At 44.3% G+C, this 16,954-nt stretch overlaps 1 long non-coding RNA gene across 3 annotated transcripts; it reads left to right on the top strand.

Moving 5' to 3' along the window:
• Positions 1 to 7,726: 7,726 nt before the first annotated feature.
• LOC123989067 lies at positions 7,727 to 11,852 on the top strand. 3 transcript variants are annotated; one of them, XR_006830423.1, is made up of 5 exons: positions 7,727 to 7,987; positions 8,080 to 8,307; positions 8,893 to 9,039; positions 9,848 to 10,034; positions 11,663 to 11,852. It is a non-coding gene; the product is annotated as an uncharacterized LOC123989067 (long non-coding RNA). The 3 variants fall into 3 exon arrangements; XR_006830422.1 differs by having other exon boundaries at positions 9,845 to 10,034; XR_006830424.1 differs by lacking the exon at positions 9,848 to 10,034.
• The last annotated feature ends 5,102 nt before the right edge of the window (positions 11,853 to 16,954 follow it).

The following is a 16,954-nucleotide window of genomic DNA, read 5'->3' as shown; positions in this document are numbered from 1 at the left end:
CATATAATAGAATAAAAGACAAATTCTTTTGGGAAAATCTAAAACAAGATATTCAAAATAAAATCAAAAAATGCGAGGAATGCCAAAGAAACAAATTAAAAAGAATTAAAACTAGACAACCAATGGTAATAACAGACACACCAATGAAAACTTTCGATAAAATCGCAATGGACATTGTCGGTCCACTCAACGTCACAAAAAATAATAATAAATACATTTTAACCATACAAGACTGTTGCGCGCAGAGAATAAATTTTTCTTCTGGGCAAAAGACCGGTAATTTGCGTAAGGAAGGAAGGAGTTTAATGATATTGTTTCGTAGCGGAACGCTAGTTTTAAATTTCGCCGGAACTATCCTGACAAGGATATGCAGGAAGATTGTGAATAAGGTAGTTTAATAAAGAATCGAAATTTGTCACTCAATGATAACACAAATCACTTTATTAGCTCCGCTTCCGCGATTGTAGTTTCGATAAGCGTGTAACTTCCTCGCGACACGTTGAAGGCGAAGCGAATATTGGTTTTGCGTTTTAGGAGTCGAGCAAGCGATAAACGCGTTGATAGAATTAAGCGAGACACGTGTACGACGTTCGATGTTTTGAACAAGAGTGATCCATCGATCACCTACAGGCAACGCGATCACGCGTGGCGCCAGGATCGAGGATTTTGTGACGTCATTAACGGACGAGTTAATTTGTCAAGCGGGATTCTTAAACTAAGCGAAATTAATGAATAAAATTAAATCTTAACCTAACTGTCGTCTTAATTTACAACCTTAACATACCGCCCGCCTCGGATGTGCGCATCCGACGACACAATCAACGCAAAAAAAAAATAACGATACTTAATCTAGTGACAGCCGCCCGCCGTCGCAGAGCGAGTCGACGGCCGTGCCTCGCTGGCATTTCCGGAATCGCAGGCTTCGCTTTCGTTTATTTCTATTGGAAGAAAGCACAGCTTTACAAGTGGCCGTTTAAATTCCGAGTTCGCCGTTTTAACCGTGACAACACGGGTTACATTGTCCGCTCCCGGATGGCATTTTATAATCCGCGCGAGTTCCCACTTGCACGGAGGGGCAAGCGGGTTTCGAAGGAGAACAATCCGACCGACCTTCGCAAGGTTGTTCGCTATGCACCATTTCGTACGTTGTTGCAACGTGTGAATATAATCCGTCGACCATGCCTTCCATACACTTTCGGAAAGTTTCTTTAATAATTGCCAACGAGTTAGGCGTGTATCGTGGACATCGAGAAGCGTTACTGACGGAACTGCTGTAATAGCGGTGCCGATCAGAAAGTGACCAGGCGTCAGCGCTGTATAATCGTCCAGATTGTCTGAAAACGGTGCTATTGGGCGTGAATTCATACATGCTTCGATTTGACATAACACCGTGGTCAACTCCTCAAAAGTGAGGGTGTGAGCGCCGATAACACGTTTCAAGTGCTGTTTCATACTTCGAATCCCGGCCTCCCACAGTCCACCGAAATGCGGAGCGGACGGGGGAATGAATTTCCATGCGACTTGATCACCCGCAATTTTATTAAGAAAGTTCGGATCGCGTGTTGCAGCTCTGAACGCTGTGGTCATCTCTTTGTCGGCACCTTGGAACGTCGTTCCGTTGTCGCTGTACATAGTGACGGGCAAACCGCGACGAGATACAAACCGATCATAACAAGCGAGGAATGCATCGGTTGAATAGGACCCTACTAGTTCGATATGCACCGCGCGAGTGGTCATGCATATAAATAACGCAGCGTATGCTTTTACCGATTTATATCCGCGACCGGGGTTCGCTCGAACCAAGATTGGGCCCGCATAGTCCACGCCACAATGTATAAAGGCTCTTTCTGAGCGAATAACGCGTGCTGACGGAAGATCTCCCATTAATTCCGACGGGATTGTCGCACGCTGTCGAGCGCATGTGACGCATTTGTATAAAACTTGGCGAACAGTAGGACGCGCTCGTATAAGCCAGAACTCTTGCCTCAATTTCGACAACGTTAATTGAGGGCCTGCGTGTAATAATTTCCTATGCAGATGGTCTATCAAGAGGGACACCAAAGGATGAGATGCAAGGACGATAGGATGTTTCATTTCTTCTGTCATTGCCGCATGACGAAGCCGCCCGCCAACACGAATCAGACCTTCCGAATCGAGATATGGGTTTAGTGAAATTAATTGACTATGTCGCGAGAGAGGAAGGTTATTCTGCAAAAGCTGCACCTCCCCCGGATGGACCATTCGCTGGATATATTTTAACCAGAAGGTTCGTGCTCGGTGCATTTCGCTTGGAAGCAACGCGTTCGGAGTACAGCGCGTCTCCTCTGAAACTTCTTCAGATGAAAGAAATGATCGACCAGGTATGCGAAGCGACTTAATTTGATAAATGAAACGCAAGATGTACGCGGTCACGCGGATGAGTTTGGTCCAACTAGAAAATCGCGTGGCTAAATCCCATGGTTCAGGCGAAGAAATTGCATGAAGAGTTACAGCGCTACGTTCCTCCAAAAGACCTGTTGTTTCGAGCGGCGGTATGTCGCCAGGCCACGATGCTGATTGCAATTTAAGCCAGGGCGGGCCGGACCACCATAATGAGTGGTTGATAAGCAACGGGACGCTCATTCCCCGAGAAGCACAATCAGCGGGGTTGTCCTCTGACTGGACATGGTGCCATTGACATTGTGGAACAAGCTCGTGAATTTCCGATACGCGGTTCGCGATAAATGTTTTCCATCTGGAAGCGGGTTGATGAACCCAGGCGAGAGTAATAGTGGAATCCGTCCACCCATGCAATTCGCATTTGATATTGCCGAAAGATGTTCGTATAAACGCCATCAGTCGAGCGAGAAGCAAAGCTCCACATAATTCAAGTCGCGGAATAGTTAGCGATTTGAGCGGAGCCACTTTGGATTTTGCTGCGAGCAACGATACGACGACATCGCCATTGTTAGTGGCAACTCGAGAGTAAACTACTGCCGCATAGGCATGCTGAGAAGCATCCGCGAAACCGTGCAACTCTATTTTCGGGATCCGCGATTCGTGTTCAATCCAACGAGGGAGATTTATAAATCGAAGGAGAGGAAGCTCGGTACAATAAGTTTTCCACGTGTGCTGAAGCTCGGTTGGAATGGGATCGTCCCATTCACACTTCTGCAACCATAATTGCTGCATCAAAATTTTAGCGACAATGACGATGGGAGCCGCCCATCCGAGCGGATCATACAATTTCGCGATGGTCGAGAGAATTTCCCTTTTCGTTGTCGGAAGAGATTGGTTTATGGTAATATCGAAACGGAACGCGTCCGCTTCGGGATTCCAATTAATACCGAGGACTTTCAAATTTTCATCGGGCAGCAGTGGTTTACTTGTAGCGTGACCGTGATCGAAAGGATCAATATCTGCAATTAATTCGGGACAATTACTAGCCCATTTTCGCAAAGTGAAACCGCCTCTTTGTAATAAGGCTATCACGTGGTCGCGAGTTTGACGCGCTAGTTGTGGATTATCTGCACCGAACGCGCAGTCATCCACGTAAATTTGATCCCGAAAAACCGCTAACGCAAGGGGATACTTCGTTCCTTCGTCTTTTGCAAGCTGTTGCAGAACGCGTAACGCGAGATAAGGCGCGGGCCCAGTACCATATGTAACGGTCAAGAGCTGAAAATGGCACAGTGGATCCGACGGTGAAGATCGCCACAGAATTCGTTGATAATCAACGTCCTTGGAATTTACGAGGATCTGTCGGTACATCTTAGCTATATCTGCTATGAAGACGTATCGATAAAGACGCCATCGAAGCATCACGGCAGGTAAGTCAATTTGTAGTTTCGGACCGATTAATAAGTGATCGTTTAAAGATTTACCGTTTGTCGTTTTCGCAGACGCATTGAAAACGACTCGAAGACGCGTAGTCGTGCTGTGTTCACGAATGACCGCGTGATACGGGATGTACACAGTTTGAGCGGATGGAACCGGTGACGAGTCTGTGACCTCTACCATATGACCCAGTGCCTCATACTCGTGCAAAAACTTTGAAAATTCAGTGAAGTGTTCCGTTTTTCGTCGGAGACGATTTTCCTGCCGTAGAAACATAGTGGTCGCTACGGACAGTGAAGGCCCTATATCAATTGGAGGTCCTTCGACAAACGGGAGTCGCACTATATATTGCCCATTAGGAGCTCGAGTATGCGAGCGCTGAAAATGCTCTTCGCATTGCTGTTCGGAAGGAGAGAGACGTGTGACGGACGGTAACTCCTCGATCTCCCAAAATCGTCGAAGTTCCATGTCTAAGTTCGACGAAACGTTACAGTGAAAAGTCGCAATGGAAGCGGAGGATATGGATGATGACGATGGAACGGGACCAGACAGAATCCATCCCAATGTAGTATTTTGGGCAGTGGGTTCGTTCGTCGTACCCTTTCGTAAACCATCTAATAGGAATACGCCGTACTGATCAGCGCCAATAATCATTTCAATAGGATCCGAACTAAAGGGATTTTCATCAGCTAAAGCAAGATCGCGAATGTGAGAGAGCTTGACGTCAGCTGTGACGCGGTTTGGTGTATAGCTCGACAACGAGCGTAGAACATAAGCAGTCATGGAGTATACGGACTCAGTTTTACATGAAGCGATAGTGAAAGTTGCCAATGAACGACAAGAGATGGCAGTGTTACCGATGCCGGTAATACAGGCTGAAACACGCGAACGCGGAATTCGTAATCGTTGCGTCAGATTCTCTGAGATTATAGAAACGACTGAACCTTGATCGAGAAGTACGCGAATCTTTTCTGAACGACCCGATGGCGATCGCAGTTCGATTCGTGCAGTTGCAAGAAGGACTTGTTGCGTAGCAGTAATTCGCGGTACAGAACAAGATGTCAAAGTCGCCGTTGCAGGATCATCGGCATTATTCGACGATGACGCACCGTTTGTTGACGAAGTCGTTTCGTTTGTGGACGCTGTCGACTCGTCAAAATGCAACAAGGTATGATGACGTTTCTTACAAATAGTACAACCATGCAGGCTCGTGCATTTCCGTGTAGCATGGTTCGGGCTTAAACAATTTACGCATCGATTTGCCCTTTTTACGAATTCGAAACGCTGTACTGCGGATTTGGTTTTAAACGACGAGCATTGCCCGAGCGTATGATTTGCTTTACATAATTCGCAAGCACCTTTCGCAATAGCGGCTCCGTGTAATGACGCGGCGCGTGAACGATTCGATTTCGTGGTTGACATTTCGGCGTTTCGAGCGGTCGACCCTGACGTGGATGATCCGATAGATTGTAAAGCGCGTATTCGCGATTGTAGAAAAGTATCCAGAACGCTAAATGTAGGGCATTGAGTATCGTTGCCCAGTTGCAGCTCCCAAGCCTTACGCGATGCCGAATCTAATTTTTTGTAACAAAAAACACTAATAGATCGTCCCACGTTTCGACGGGACGTTTGAGATTTTTTAAAGCGTTAACTGCCATATTGGCTTTGTCACGAAGGTTTCGAAGTTGATCGGCCGACTCGGAACGAACTTGTGGTAGGTCGTACAAAGTATTTACATGCGCTGTAACTAATAGCCGCGTGTTTTCATAACGCCCGACCAAACGATCCCACGCGAGTTGAAATCCCGCCTTGGTTATCGCAATGTTCGTAACAAGATCCGCCGCTTCTCCTTGTAAACATGATAACAAATATTGAAATCTAGAAACGTTTTGACAGACCTTGGCGTGCGATGATCATGGCTGAAAAACGATCTCGGAAGCTCTCCCACTCACTGATGGACCCGGAGAATTGCGGCAGATGAAGAGGAGGCAACCGATCCTCATGGTTGTTGGATTGATGGACAGCTTCATCTGCTAGACGAGTCGTTGAAGTACCGGAAGAGCCAGCAGCCTCCAACTTGGAAAGAATTTCCGCCATGAAGTCCGACGTGTCCAGATAGATCTCGTGCAAGGCCATGAAACGCTCCTTCGTGAAATAATCCAGGCTGGCGCGCTCAGCATCCGTTGCGGCACCGCTAATCTCCTTGTGTAAAATTTTGCACTCGGCAAAGGATTCACTAAGCCGTTCCAATCGATTTCGAACGACAGCAACCGTCCACTTGTTTTTGCCTATCTTTTTGAAATTGTCAAGGGTACGCTCGACAACACGAGCGAGTTCGGTTTGTTGCTGTAGTAGCGTTTTAAGGTCACCCATGATGAGCGTTCACGTGTTTTTGTCCTTTGACTTTGAATGTTCAACGGCTTAGTAACCGATATTTAACACCGAATTGTCTTTATTTTATCACGAATTTTCTTCTTTTTCTCCACAATTCACTGCAATCCGGCTCGAAGGACCAATGTTTCGTAGCGGAACGCTAGTTTTAAATTTCGCCGGAACTATCCTGACAAGGATATGCAGGAAGATTGTGAATAAGGTAGTTTAATAAAGAATCGAAATTTGTCACTCAATGATAACACAAATCACTTTATTAGCTCCGCTTCCGCGATTGTAGTTTCGATAAGCGTGTAACTTCCTCGCGACACGTTGAAGGCGAAGCGAATATTAGTTTTTGCGTTTTAGGAGTCGAGCAAGCGATAAACGCGTTGATAGAATTAAGCGAGACACGTGTACGACGTTCGATGTTTTGAACAAGAGTGATCCATCGATCACCTACAGGCAACGCGATCACGCGTGGCGCCAGGATCGAGGATTTTGTGACGTCATTAACGGACGAGTTAATTTGTCAAGCGGGATTCTTAAACTAAGCGAAATTAATGAATAAAATTAAATCTTAACCTAACTGTCGTCTTAATTTACAACCTTAACAATGTTAATAGACACTTTTAACGTACGTAATATAATTTAATCAACAAAAAAAAAAATAGTGTTAAGTCACTTCACACTGTAAAGCCTTTAATTAGTAAAGGCAAACGGTTTATACAAAATGTACTTTCAGTCGAAGTACGTTGAGCGAATTAGTCGCGTGTTCTGAATACTTTGGAATACCTGTTTGCTCTGGTGAATAGCGAAACAGAATAGGCTGATCGTCGCCGCGTCGCGGTTTTTATAATCGTAAGCGCGCTGACAACGCCGAAGGTTTTTCGGCGTTTGGCATAACTTTGCCTAATTTAAATTGGCGCGCGCTTAATCCCGAACAAACCACCCGCCTCGCGGTGTCGTGCGACCGCGACAGATGACGTCATTACAATGCCAGTGAATAGAACGTAGTAACGAGCACATTTCATTGATGCGTCGTACCTTGCTGCGTAGTTTCTATCCAGGTAAGTGTTTTATATACCATCTTACATTTAAGATAATAAGAAATTAATACATATAATTAACGTAGAAAATAGAAAATAGAAAAATAATATATTATAAGTAAATTAATAAATCTTAATGGCTAATCGGTAACTTACATAACCTAGCGATCGGACGTACATATTGCAAATGTGCAGTCTTTACGGTGACTACACGAATGAGGCCGTCTTTACCAGGATGACATTCGGTCACCCGACCTAGTTCCCATTTCGCCGGGGGAAGCGTCGAGCTCTTGAGTAGAACTAAGTCCCCGATTTTGAGGTTGGGGACGCGACTTACACCACTTCGATCGCGCCTGTAATGTGTGTAAGTAATCGTTAGCCCATGCTTTCCAGAACTTTTCCGTGAGCTGTTGAACGAGTTGCCATCTCGATAAGGGATTCTCGTTAATTTCCAGTACTGATAGCACCGGAACAGATTTTAATGCTGCGCCCACGAGAAAGTGACCAGGAGTGAGGGCCTCACATGACTCGAGGTCATCGTTTAAAGGAGCCAAAGGACGTGAATTTAAACATGCCTCGATGCGGCAGAGGAGCGTAGTTAGTTCCTCGCAAGTAGGCGTACGATCGCCGAGCATGCGTCGCAGATGGGTCTTAACGCTTTTGACCCCTGCCTCCCAGATTCCTCCAAAATGAGGAGCTGCCGGCGGAATAAAGTGCCACGTGATATAATCGGCAGCTAAACGCGAACGAAGGTGAGTGTCTGCCGTTACTTGTTTAAATGCGTTCATTAATTCTTTATTAGCGCCTTGGAAATTAGTCCCATTATCGCTATATAAATTCGTAGGCAATCCGCGGCGAGACGTGAAGCGTTCAAATGCTGCTAGAAACGCTGAAGTGGAGTAGTCGCGCACCAATTCGAGGTGGATAGCGCGAGTCGCCAAACAAACAAAAAGAGCGATGTAAACCTTTTGCGCCCTTTGCCCACGTCCACGATACGCGAGAGCGGAGAACGGTCCTGCGTAATCCAGGCCGCAATGGACGAACGCTCGAGATGGAGTGACTCTCACCGCAGGTAAGTCGCTCATTTGTTGACTTGCGGTGACCGCCCGCCAACGCACGCACGTGACGCATTTGTGAATGTGGCCTTTAACTAGCCGTCGCGCGTTGACGATCCAAAACGTTTGCCGTAAAACATTTAACATTAACTGCGTGCCCCCATGTAACGTGTTCTCGTGACAATCAGCGATGATGAGTTCGGTGATTCGATGCACCGGTAATATTATCGGAAAGCGTTGCGGAAGTTCCGAGTTGCGCAACCGCCCGCCAACACGGACAGTACCATCTTCGCCAAGAAACGGATTAAGCCGAAGTAACGGGTTAGATTTTAACAGGGATTCGCCCTTAAGCATAGCCGCTATTTCCCGTCGATAATGCCGAGTCTGGACGTACGTGATCCAGAATTTACGCGCCGCGAGGATCTCAGCCGCGGTAATAACCGTGTCTGAATAGCGATTCCCTTTATTTCGCGAGGTAAATCGGAAAACGTACGCGGTGATGCGTAAAAGTTTTCGCCATGAAGATGTGCGCATTGGCAGATCCCATTCCGTCTCCGATTGAACGTGTAACATGATGATATTAATTTTAACTTCTGCTTCAGCTTCCTTCGGGACCGTAGGCTTACTTTCTGGCCACTCATTAGGAGCTTGTATAAGCCAGGAAGGGCCGTGCCACCAAAGGGTATGTTGAAGCAGCTGTGACACCGATAGACCACGAGAGGCGCAGTCAGCGGGATTATGACCCGAAGGTACGTGTCGCCAAATAGCGTTAGGCACGCGATTTTGAATTTCTGCGACCCGATGCGCAGTAAATGTTTTTAGTTCGCTCGGTTGCTTATTTATCCACGCGAGTGATACTGTGGAATCGGTCCAGCAGTACACCGTGCAATTATTAAGTTTTAATGTAATTTGCACGTGTTCGATCAAACGCGTCATTATTAGGCAAGCGCATAGCTCGAGACGCGGAATTGTGAGTGGCTTCAATGGAGCTACTTTAGTCTTAGAAAGCAATATATGTACCGTGGTCTCATTCGCGACGTTGGTTACGCGTAAATAAATTACTGCTGCATACGCGTCTTGAGAGGCATCTGCAAAGCCGTGAATTTCGTAATGCAGGGAATCATTACCGATCCCGACCCATCGCGGTATGAAAACGTTCGGTAATGCGTTAAATTCCGTTGCATATTCGCGCCATTGTTTGGTCAACTCCAGTGGTAACGGGTCGTCCCAATCAAGCTTGGCCACCCATAGCTTTTGAATAAAATCTTGGCTACGATTACGACTGGAGCGATCCAACCCAACGGATCGAAGATTTTCGCTACGGTAGATAAAATGACTCGCTTAGTCGGATTAGCCGTATTCGCGAGATCGATTTTTAATTTAAACCGGAATTCGTCCGTGTTAGGTTGCCAAAGAAGGCCAAGCATTTTTAACCCTTCAGAATCCTTGAAATGAGCGGCTAGCGGCCAGCTCGTGTTCATCATCAGGAATGCCTGTTAATAGTTGTGGACAATTACTTGCCCATTTTCTTAAATGGAAACCCCCGTTTTGCAGCAGTTCCGTCACCTGCTGACGTAATTGGAGCGCCAGTACGCGATCATCCGCCCCGAAAAGTGCATCGTCCACGTAAATGCAGTCATTTAAGATTGGGACAGCCAACGGGAAATTAGTTCCTTCGTCCAAAGCGAGCTGCTTAATTACGCGATTAGCGAGAAAGGGAGCTGGCGCCGTACCATAAGTGACGGTAAGTAACTCGTAAGTTTTGAGCGCTTCATCTGAGTTCGGTCGCCAGACGATCCTTTGATACGCGGTGTCCCAAGCATCGATCCAAATCTGACGAAACATTTTCGCGATATCAGCCGCGAAAACAAACCGATGCGTACGCCAGCGCAAAATAATTGCCGTAATATCGGCTTGCAATTTAGGCCCGACCAGTAAATGATCATTTAATGTAGACCCGTTTGACGTAGGCATCGAGGCGTTGAAAACCACTCTCAAGCGCGTCGTGCTACTCTCTTGCCGAATGACCGGATGATGTGACAGATACACGGTTTGCTTGGAAGTCGTTTCTGATTCACTGACCTCCCGCATGTGTCCTAACTTCAAATACTCTTCGAGAAACGCGTGGTACGCAGAGGCTTGTTCCGGATCACGGGCAAGTCGTTTCTCTAATTTGTAAAAATAAGCGACCGCGAAGTTTCTAGAAGACCCGATATCAATGGGCGGTTCTGATTTGAAGGGCAATCTCGCCGTGTATCTACCATCTGGTTGACGCGAGTGAGTGCTGCGAAAATGCTCCTCGCATTTTTTATCTGCTTCGGAGAGAAAAGTAACGAGCGGAGGCGCTTCTACCTCCCAAAACTTTTTTAAAGTGTCGTTAATTTCGGCGTCAACGTCGCCGTAGTGCACATGCACTTGCACTGTTTGGGAATCAGTAGACGGAATGGGACCAGTCAACACCCATCCAAAATCGTATTTTGCGCGACCGGTTCGGTTCGAGAGCCTTTACGAAGCCCTTCGAGTAGAATCGCGCCGTAATAATCTGCCCCGATAATAAGTTCGATGGGAGCATCATTGTTAGAGAGTGGGTCGGCCCACTCGAGATCGCGTAAATGCGTCCATTTGTCGGACTGACACACCGACTTAGTACGGTAGTTCGTCAGTTTTTTAAGTATAAACGCGCGTAAAGGAATCACAGGCCCTTTACCCTGGCACGGCTGCAATAATATATTTGCAGACGATCGTACTGTTGCCGTTGTGCCGGCTCCGATACCCGTAACGGATGCGTGTGCGTGTTGGCGAGGAGCGCGCAACGCGTGAGTAACCGATTCGCGAATAAAGGTACCTTGCGAACCGGGATCGATTAACGCGCGAATTATAGCGTGTCGACCTCCAGGAGTGCCGACTTTGACCCACGCAGTAGCGAGAACAACTCCTTTTTCGCGACACGCGGAACCGCAATGCGTGTTTACCGGCTCTGACACTGAAGTGTCATCCGTGTTATCATCGGTGTGCGTTGCCGTGCTCGAATTTTGAATTCTTTGTGATGCCGCGTTATTAGTCGATTCGCGACTTTTATTCCCCGTTTGATTTATCGCGGGTTTACGTTCAGAATGCAAGAGGGTGTGGTGCCGCCCTTTGCAGATAGAACAACGACGTTTGCTAGAGCAGGCCGCCGGAAAATGACCCTTTTGCAAACAATTGAAACAATGCCGGTGTTCGCGCGCGAGAGACAAACGCTGCTCGACTGATTGTCCGCGAAACACGTCACATCGGAACAACGCGTGATCAGATCCGCACGCAATACATTGCGTTTCAGACGTATTTAAATGAGCTTTAACCGTTTTAATTGGCCCTGTTTTACCTTTACAGGAGCTGTTTTCTTCACCGCGCGAAGACGCCAACGATTCTAAGGTGCGAATACGTACATTTATAAACGCATCCCAGTCAGCGAGGGATGGATACAACTCGTCTTCGCCCATACGCATCTCCCACTCCCGATGGGACTCTTTATCCAGCTTACGGACAAAATGAAAAATGAGCACATCGTCCCAGTATTCGACCGGACGCGATAAATTTTTTAATGCCGTTAAAGCGGCGCGAGATCTATCACGTAAGCTTCTTAGATCGTTTAAAACGGCAGATCCGATCGGGGGTGAGTCGAATAACATTTTTAAATGAGCATTTATGAGCGCGCGTTCGTTCGCGTATCTGTCTGTCAACAACCTCCACGCAGCTTCGTAATTCGCCGCGGAAGTGGAAACATTTTTTAACAAAAGAGACGCTGCACCGGTCAAACTTGCTTTTAAATAGTGCAACTTTTGCACGTCGGATAACGACTCATTTGAACCCACTAACGCGTGAAAGAGATCTCTAAAGTTTTCCCACTCTGTATAATCCCCGGAGAATTTAGGCAATTCAATGCGTGGGAGTTTGACAGACGGCGCGGATTCGCGATGACAAGAAACGGAGCTTATGTTACAAGGGTTACTTGCTGCTTCGTTGTCCGCAGGTAAAGCTGCCGTCAGAGCGTCGAGGGCAGAGAGGAAGGCCGCTTCCGTATTGCCGAAGATGTCCTCGGAGAAGTAGGAATTTGTCCTGGTCTCCTCCTCAGTTGCAGCAACCTCAATCTGGATGTGCGTGGCTTGGAATTTGTTCCAGTAGTCCTTCAGCAAAGAGAGACGTCCGCGAATCACAGCAGGGGTGTGATTAGCCTTCCCCAGTTTTTTAAAATTGCTGAGTGCATTACTTATTAAACGTGCGTGCACTTTGTTTTCACGGATTAACGGATCCATGATATTGTTATATTACGATTTTGAAAAATAAACGTACTTTAACCGCAAGGTGAACTTTAACGAACACGTCACTGTTTTCGCGGAACGAAACGCGTGAACGTCCTCCGATGTTTATCGGCGGAGGTCGCGATGTCGGTTGAGTTCGAACGACACGTGCAAAATCCTTTGTTCTGCCGATTTAATCCGGCTTAAATTTTTGCACTTTCGCGATTTTAATGTTCACCACACTGCTTTAATTGTTTTTATGCGGCACTGCACTTCCTTTATTTCCTTACAATCCGGCTCGAAGGACCATTTGTTGCGCGCAGAGAATAAATTTTTCTTCTGGGCAAAAGACCGGTAATTTGCGTAAGGAAGGAAGGAGTTTAATAATGTTAATAGACACTTTTAACGTACGTAATATAATTTAATCAACAAAAAAAAAATAGTGTTAAGTCACTTCACACTGTAAAGCCTTTAATTAGTAAGGCAAACGGTTTATATAAATGTACTTTCAGTCGAAGTACGTTGAGCGAATTAGTCGCGTGTTCTGAATACTTTGGAATACCTGTTTGCTCTGGTGAATAGCGAAACAGAATAGGCTGATCGTCGCCGCGTCGCGGTTTTTATAATCGTAAGCGCGCTGACAACGCCGAAGGTTTTTCGGCGTTTGGCATAACTTTGCCTAATTTAAATTGGCGCGCGCTTAATCCCGAACAAAGACCAATTATCAAAATTTTTAGTAGCAGTACCTTTAAAAGATGAAACAGCAGAATCAGTCGCAGATGCTTTTGTAAAAAAATTTATATGCACTTTTGGCTCACCTAAAATAGTACTCACTGATAGAGGAACAAATTTCACTAGTAAAATTATGAAACAAGTTGCAAAAAGATTTAAATTCTTAAAAATCGAAACAACATCTTTTTCACCTCAATCAAACGGATCATTAGAAAGAGCACATCATCCACTTTGCGAATATTTAAAAAATTTTTCAACAAAAAAATGTGAATGGGATGAACTTCTAGAGCTAGCACAATTCAACTATAACACAAGCATTCATTCCGGTCACAATTTCACACCGCATGAACTGGTTTTCGCTTACCCAGCTAGGCTACCTTCGACCGAACCTCTAAAGAAATCAGAACAGTTACCTACACATAACGATTATCTGGAAAACCTAATAAAAAACATGAGAGACATAGCTACTATGGCACGCGAGAAATCTAATAGACTCAAAAATGAAATCAAAAGAATACTACGATAGATTCATTAAACCAGTAGAGTTTAAAATCGGAGACAAAGTATGGTTACTCAAAGAACCTAAACCGGGAAAATTAGAAAAAGATTGGTATTTAGGGCCATACGAAATACTAAAAATAGGTGATAACAATAATATAACAATCAATTACAAAGGAAAGCCAAAAACAGTTCACGCGAACAAATTAAGCATTCAGCAGCACAGGAAATAACATAAGCCTTCTTTCTAGGAAAAGAGCCGACAATGAAGTTAATTCTATTAATTTATATCAGCACATTCAAAATTAGCCAAGCAATAATCGGGTTTGATTGCGGCGCAACGAACCCGATCGTATCGACATACTCTTTACTGGACACCGGAGAATGCGACTTCCACCATGCAGACGTTAGCATAACCAACACAACAATACGACTCCTACAATTAGCGGAATTCAGAACGGCTCCAATCATACAATGCAAAATAGAGATCCAACGCACAATCTTCCGATGCGGAATGTTCAGCCACTTAGTACCAGTAGAAAACGCGATACAAGAATACCTTCTAGACATAAGCCATGAAAACTGTAATTTTCACACAATCGCGAATTTAAAAGTAAACTCAACGAAATCCGTAGGAATAAGTCTAGCAGGAAATGCAATAGAAAGCTCGTGTACAGGAGCGTCCTATTCCGATAGCTACGGAACATGGAATAAAGTATATGTACAAGGTCTTATAAAAATTACATTAATAGAATACACCGCGCAAGTTAGCCTTAATAATGATAAATTACGTTTAGCATCAGGAACAATTTGTAAATTTTCGGATGAACACTGTATTGACATGGAAGGCGGACATACCTTCTGGTCAGCGCTACCGAGAGAAGATTGTCTTAAAACTAAATTCGACGTATTATACCGAGGTCCGGTAACAAAACTAACAGCTAAAAATCGCGAAACATTATACACAATAGAAACAACCGACATCTCATTCGCGCTAGCAGCGAAAGGAAACATCGAAACCTGCAACAGAATATTAACAAAAACTGAACACCCAATATTAATTATATACGAAAGATCACAAAATAACATACTATTCGATAACGACGCACAGCCATCAAAAGAAATACTAAATTTAGACATTCTCACTTACACTAATTCAAAATTCGTATATGTAGAAAAACACTTCAGGGCTCAAATACAAAATTTATATTTAGATATTTTAAGTGAAAAATGCAAACTAGAAAGAAAAACAATCTACAATTCTCTATCCATAGCCTCTATTTCACCAGACGAATTTGCGTACAATTTAATGGAAAAACCGGGATATATTGCTAGGATTGCAGGAGAGGTGGTACACATCATAAAATGCACACCAAAAGAAGTGCAATTACTCCACACAGATAAATGCTATACGCAATTACCAGTAACCTCAGGAAACCAAACACGATTCCTGACACCGAAAACACACATATTAATAAAGTCAGGAACTCAGATAGAATGTAACACAATCATTCCACAATATTACAAAATAAACAACAATTGGATAGCACTAACACCAACACCAAGACAAGCGCAAAATCCAGGAATTCTAAAACCTAACACAAACATTTCCTGGGAATACAAAGAAATAAATTCACTAGCATCAAGCGGAATTTATTCACAAGAAGACCTCCAAGAACTCCAACAACACATCATGTTCCCCTTAGAAAAATCAGCCTTGCTGAATACAATAGCGAGGGGCATGCTAGGAGAAGAAAGCGTACAAGGAGGACTAATCAACAATCTTTTTACGGAAAACACGCTATCCCACATCGCAGAAAATACGTGGAATAAATTCATGGAAAAATTCATCAACTTCGGTTCAATTAGCTCTGCAGTAATAATGATCCTTATAATCATTCATATCTGCAAGCTAATAATTGACACAATTATAAGAGGATACACACTGCATACATTATATGGCTGGTCCCTACACCTATTGGCAGCCATCTTTAGTTCAATTACATACTTATTGGTAACATTAAAGAACAATAAAAACATCAAAAGGCTCCCAAGATCAAAACGCATAACGAAAAACGAAGACATCGAATTGAACGAAATAAAGATAGAGCAACCAAACAGCCTAAAATGGGGGATATCACCGCCTATCCCACAACGACCACCTGCACTCAGAGCACCTACAGTCAAACCACCCGAAATTAAACCACCACTACCAATAAAACAAGAAAGAATACAGGTTTTTACGCTAGAAGCATGAAACTAAATAAACACAACGCAAAGGGGAACGCAAGGAATACGCATAAATAAACACACGCGAACTTTAAACAAAATAAAAATTTATTCAAAAAAAAAATGAAAAGGAACAAAATTCACAAAGTAGTAACATACAATAAAAATCTCACAATAAAGGTTAATTAAAAACACGATTGGAAAGGGAAAGGAAGTGAAGGACTTATGAAATAAAAATACACGGACCAAAAATAAGATTAAAAAAATGAAAGTTTATTCAAAGGAAAAAAATAAAAAGAGAACAAACATATGCGAGTGAAATCTTTTTTTTATGAAACTTCACTCCAGGTCAAACAAGGGGGCAATGTTGAGGATTCTATCCTCATCCCACGACCATAGGGCCTCCAGATATTCCCTGAACTCCCGGTGGAATCGCCGTACAGCCTGCCTATAAGCAACATCCACCACCCTCGGGCAAGTAATGAACCGGCCATCGGTACGCTAAAGAAACAGACAAAGCAAATGATAATAATAATAATAATAATAAAAAAAAGAAAAAGAAAAAAAAAACAGAACACCACTCACCCAGGCGACAAATAGATCCCTGCGCGGCTGTGATAGATCCAGCACGCGATCACCTCGTAAGTACCTTGCGTACATTTTCGTTCGTTTAAATAATACAAGCAGAAACTTTAATTTTTTTTCGTTCAAGTGACGATACTATCCGATCGAACGGATATATATATCAATTACCCCACCAGGTGCACAAAATTTCCAAGTAAAACACAGGACATTAACCGATGAAGCGCTCAATAATACTCGGAACCAGCGCATGCAAAACACCGCTGTCTCAGCGCATACCAGCCACAATAGAGGATCTAAGAATTACCAATTTCATTTTAGAAACATTGAATTTAAAAGTTAA

This window comes from Osmia bicornis, unplaced genomic scaffold, assembly GCF_907164935.1.
Source record: "Osmia bicornis bicornis unplaced genomic scaffold, iOsmBic2.1, whole genome shotgun sequence".
Taxonomy (NCBI): Eukaryota; Metazoa; Arthropoda; class Insecta; order Hymenoptera; family Megachilidae; genus Osmia; species Osmia bicornis.
This window is presented reverse-complemented; position numbering and strand designations above follow the sequence as displayed.